The sequence below is a fragment of the Saccopteryx leptura genome, chromosome 12, assembly GCF_036850995.1.
Source record: "Saccopteryx leptura isolate mSacLep1 chromosome 12, mSacLep1_pri_phased_curated, whole genome shotgun sequence".
Taxonomy (NCBI): Eukaryota; Metazoa; Chordata; class Mammalia; order Chiroptera; family Emballonuridae; genus Saccopteryx; species Saccopteryx leptura.
The window spans coordinates 32,256,931-32,263,031 of record NC_089514.1 but is presented as its reverse complement, the minus strand read 5'-3'; positions in this window follow the sequence as shown (position 1 = coordinate 32,263,031).

Here is a 6,101-nt window from a genome sequence, read left to right as displayed (position 1 = left end):
AATCTGTTAATGGTAGGGCACATCTGACTTTATTAATTTCCACTAATTATGTATGTATTGAGTGTGTGTGTGAGAGAGAGACTTTTAGCAATATGAGACTTTTAGTAATATGATTGTTTTGAATATTAGTGGGCTTCTCTAGACTCCTTTCATGAACAACTTATTTTCCAATGACCCTGAGTTTACATTCATTCTACCCACAATCTTCAGGTTCACTGCAGAAACCACTATTTTTTTATTCTGTGGTGGAAATTGCTTACAGTCCACAGAATGTTCCATCTGCGCTTCATTTAGGTTTTACTTCTTAATGGAATCAATGACAGTCTGCAGGTTTATGTGATTCATCAGTTAGCTGTGAGAAACCACAGGGCTTCTCTGCAGAGAATGCCTGGAGCTCGCTGAACACAATTTCGTGGTAAGTATTTATTTCAGCAGTCCTTGAAGTCATCCCTGGTGGGCTGAGCTTGTTCTGCTATGTCTGTTCCAGACAGTATCAAGCTGAGTAGTGAAAGTTTCCATTACATTCTCTGCTCCTACTTAGGCACGTTCCTCTTGGTTTTCCTCAATTGGATGACTTGCCTTTGACTGTTCTAACTGCGGTCTTCTACATTTCCATCTAATTGCTTTTCTGAGCAGTCTTGTGGTATGGTAAAAATGAATTTTGGCAAAAAGTAAGTGATTTGTTTCCTTGCTATGGACGAATTCCTGCAGTACTGTAACAAACAATAAGAACACAGTACATCAATAATACCGAGTGTGTATCAGTCATTGTATGATGTTGTGGTGGAGACATCAAATCAGCACTTTCCACCTCTTTTCCAATATCCTTTGGGTGCAGTGTTTTAAACACCAGCTACATATTAGAACAGCATGGGGAGATGTATAAAATGACCATGCCTGAACCCCAGCCGGGCAGGAGGTGGTGGGGTTCCACTCTTCTAGTGTGCCTTCCTGTCCTGTAATGGTAGAAACTAGGACCTATATTTCCATACCTCCCTTGAAGGCACAATACAGTATGTATTTTTGTGTCTGTAAATCAGAATGACTTGACCAACACTAAAATTTGAAAGCAGTTGAGGGAAGAGGCAGTTTTGCAAGCACATTTTGCTAGCGGGGCCCTTGGCTGCACTCATGGCTCTGACCCCTGTAATGCTTATGATTCCCTGAGCTCTGGTCTGGTCTTAGCTCCGTGGCTGCAACTATCTACGTTCTTACCAATGATGCATAGATTTCTTATCTGCCTGCCTCCTCATCAGCACTTGGCAGTATCTAGCCTTTTCATTTCTGCTAGTCAACTGCATCTAAAGTGACGTAAGAGTGCTGTTTCAATTGACACTTCCCTGATTACTAAAGACTCTCTGCACCTTTTCATGTGCTTCATTCTCCACCCCCCTTCTGTAAATCTGTAAATTGTATCTTCGCACCATTTGCTTCTATACCCTGGGGTTACTATCTCCACTTTGTTATTTTCAAGAGTTCCTAATATATTCTACTTATTGATACCTCGTCGGTTTAACATTGCAAATATATCTCATTATTATATTAATCTATTACCTTTGTCAATGGCCTCCAACTGTGAATGAAAAATCCTCAACTTTGATGACTCAGATTTAATGTACTTCTTTGTCTTAGGGTTTCTATTTTTCAGATTTTGTTTGAGAAGTGTTTCCCTACCATTAGGCCATAAAGATATTCTCCTACATTATCTCCTATTAACTCTAAAGGTCAGTGATCTTTGTTCAGTAGTTATCTAGTGAGCTTAAGACAGTTTTACTCCCTTCCATAGAGTGAGTCTGTTCTCACAATGCCATGGCCTAAACATCCATTGGCTATTCAGTGGTCTGCTAACTTAATCTTATACTAATCCCCTAACGAGAAATATGTCCAAGATTTTGTTCTATTCTATTTACCTATTTGTGTTTATCTTGTACAAACACTAAACAGTTTTTATTATTAGGCCTATCCCTGCCCTTTATTTTATATTTAGAAGTTGACTTAGCTTCTATACGTTCATGAAAAATCTATTGTGAGGTATATCATATATACTTTAGAATTTATAAAATAAATATATATAATTATAAAGTAATTAGAAAAGAATTATCAATGTAAGCTACAATCTTGGTCAGTAAATGTAACATTGCCAGTACCACAAGAGTTTCCCACACATCTTGTCCTGACCACAATTGCTACATTTCCTAGAGGCAACCTCTGTCCTAACCTGTGTGGTAGCTATCGCCTCCCTGTTTTTTCTAACTTAATTACCTATGCATGCATCCTCGAATAACATTGTTTAATTTGGCTTGTTTTGGAATTCTCCCTAAATAAAAGTATTCCCATTGTTGGTCAAATAAGTTTGTAAATATGATGTATATGTTTGCTCGCTTATAGTTTGCATTGGGTGTGGGAGACAGGCTATAAGCTGGCAAAGTCCTTATAGCTTAAGGCTTAGTTTTAAGACTAAGCCTTTCCCACCCTTTTAAGACTAAGATCTTTTCAACATCCTTTTAATACTAAGACCTTCTCAAAACTAAGCTTTTCCCCACACCCTTGACTGTTGCATGATGGGGAGTGGTGCACTCTTATGAGGAATCCCATTTATGCCTCAGATAAGTGGCTTTGTATCAGAGACTTCCTTATTTGTATATTGGCTTAAAGGCTTTAATTTTCTACAGTATAAAATAAAGCAGACCAGGGGCTCTCTCTCTCTCTTTCTCTCTCTCTCTCTCTCTCTCTCAGTTCCTGCCATCAGCATTGCAGAGGAGAGGCAGCCAAGATGGCAGAGTGCTGAAGGAGAAGCCAGTTTGTGCAGAATTTGAGCAGGAGAATGAGATGGGGAACAGAGGTGAATAGGACTGGTGAGGTGGAAGCCTTTGATTCTAGGAAGACCGGAAAGATTCTCCTGGTTGTGGAACCAGAGGAACAAAGGGGGGGGGGGTTGTGCCCCGTGTGTTTGTTTTTTTACTCGTTGGCCGGTACAAGTCTAGAATAAAGGAAAAATGGTCCACCAGTTTTTGGCTCTGCAGTTTCTTTCTGATTGATCCGAATTAAACGCAAACCTACACAGGCCAGGTGGCTGTGATGGTGGCTGCAGCTACTGGCTTTACACACATGTACTAATTATTGCTTTCTTTAGAACAGTGGTTCTCAACCTTTCTAATGCCGTGACCCCGCAATACAGTTCCTCATGTTGCGGTGACCCCAAACCAAAAAATAATTTTGGTGGCTACTTCATAACTATAATTTTGCTACAGTTATGATTCGGAATGTAAATACCTGATATGCATTATGTATTTTCCGATGGCTTAAGGTGACCCCGCCGGGGTCGCGACCCACAGGTTGAGAAACGCTGCTTTAGAACGATATCACTCTTGTGAAATTTATACATGTCCCTGCATGTAGTGCACATGCTGTGTAGTATTTTATAAATTAACTACAAGTTATTTATCCATGTTAACTTGATTATCACTTGATAGTCTCTAGTTTTCGGTTTCTATTAATGTGATGATTTTTAAATTACTAACTCAATTTCTTTCGTGGTTTTAGAATTATATAATGATTTCCAACACTTATTGAGTAATTTTAAGGAGTTATGGTTGTAGACCTTAAATACCTTCCCAAATTCCTTCTTTCTGGGCACAAGGCTATCCAGATAAACTAAATTTCCTAGCCTCCCTTCCAATTAAGTATAGCCATATGGCTATGCTCATATTAATAGAATGCCAGTAGAAGCAATTTGTCTGTATTCTTTAAGCCACTTTATTTGAGGTCACTTTGTAATAGTAGTTTACTGTGACCTTAAAAATATAGGGATTGGAATCTAAAAGTAGGATTCTAAAAATAACATTAAATATGTGGTTAGACTACAATCGAGGAAACAGATATCACTGGTTGCAAAGTTTTTCATGGAAATGGCAAGATATTTAAATAACCTAGCCTCAGTAGTAGTCCACCCTCATTTCTACTATAGCCTGTCGTTTACACAGGTCAGCCATATTGGATGAGGGAGGGAGTTGTACAAGGGAATGAGTACCAAGAAGGAAGTATCATTGGGGGCCGTTTTGTAGCTGTCTACCACATTTTGTTCTTACCATTACTATTCTTTTTCCTGAGCTAAACTACCTTTAATCATTACCATAGTATTCACACCCACATCTCTGACAATTTAAACAGAAAGACTAGGGAAGAGAAAAAATGAATCATCTAAATGCTGCATTAGGAAGGGCAATTCTCTCCTTCCCAAGACAAGTAAGAAAAGAGGCTCCAGATAATCGCACAATGATTGAGAGTGTCTAGATGAAGAGGAACCCCAGTGCCTGTGACTTTCCTAGTCCCTCCTTGTGAAAGCACACATCGGTCCTTCAGCAATCAGACCCTCCAAATCTCGGGGGGTTTTATCAGCCACACTTTCCTCAGGTGGCCTGGGAGAAGGCAGGGCAGAGCCAATTCCCAGGAACCCACCCGCCCCAAACCCACCGCATCTCCCATCTGTGACTCTCCACGTGTTCTCCCTGATCCGGTAAACTTTGTCTAATCTAGTAGGTGGAAGGGTTAGGTGCAGGAAAGATTTAAAATCTACTATATTTTTCAAACTGGTATACATGCTTCTAGTTCTTATTTTTTCCGATGTCCACCTGGTGGTTTAGCTTTTGGAATTTATAATCCGAGAACTGACTAAAATACTCTGCTTAGTCATTCCTCCCCCAAGCAATGGAAACTACTGATCTGTCTAAAACAGAAAGAGTTTCATGGGCTAAAAAGTAGAATGTAACTGCGCCACAAAACTTTCATGTAACTGAGCAAAATTCTTTAGGAAATAGAGACCTCCACAACCCCTCATTCTCAGGAGAGGAGGAGAGAGAAAAATATCAACCCGTTACTCCCTAAAAAAGTCACAGAAAGGGAAGGGTGTGGGGTATTTGCATATGTTGATTCCCATTAAGATTTGCTAAAGGCTGCCAGGTTTTTGACAAAGAAAGGGACATTTCTATTCATTCTAATCCAACTAGGATTGAGTTGGTCATTAAGATAGAAATTTAGGCCAGAAATCTGTTATTTATTTCTGATTCTTTAGGGCCAAGTCTGCGAGATGTTGCTTGATAAGTGTTTATTGAATTAACCAGGAAAGCAAGATTAAAGCACTCAACTGTAACGGCGCTGAGGCTCCATCCCACGGTTCAGAGTTGAGCTAACTGTGATACTTAAGATTCAGATATCACTCAAGTAGTCTCCCTACATCAGCAAGACCCCCAGTGGATGCCTGGAACTGTGGATCGTATCAAGCCCTGTATATACTGTTGGGTCTTACACACACATACCTATGTACAATAAAGATTAATTTATAAATTAGACACAGTAGGAGATTAACAGCAATAACTAACAATAAAATAGGATAACTGTAACAATATACTGCAATAGAATTTATGTGAGTGGTTTTGGGACCATTGTTAGGTAATATAAGGTTACCTGAACATTAGCACTATGATACCATGTGACAGTCAACCCGGTTACCTGGAAAGTTACTAAGTGACTAAGGAACAAGGGAGCATATAGAGCCGGGAGACACTGGATGATTCACATCCCAGCGGCAGGGCTGCTTGGCTCCAGGTTTCATCATGCTATTCAGAATGGTGCACAATTTCAAACTTTTGTTTATTTTTGAAATTTTTTATTTAATATTCCTGGACTGTGGTGGACCACAGGTAACTGAAACTATGGGAAGTGAAGCCACAGATCAAGGTGGGGGGAAGGAAGACAATTGTATATAAATGAGCCATTACAAAAGAAGAGTCCTCTCTCTGCCAGATTTTCCAGAACCTGATTTCCTGGGAAGAATGCAAGTATGAAGAGTTCTTTAGGAAGTCTCATGATGCCAATTCTTGCTTTTACCCAAGGGCCGGACATTTGATTCACAGTTTGTGCCTAGCACTGTTGGAAGAAGAGATGGGGAATTGTAAAAATTTGACCATTAGCTTTTCTCCTTGTCTGGACAGCTGGAAGCTCAGAACATGACCGTTGTAGAAGGTGATATAGTCACACAGTCACCAAACAGTCCTAAATGAGCTGGACACCTCAGTCATCACTTCTTACTGTAGACAGAATGT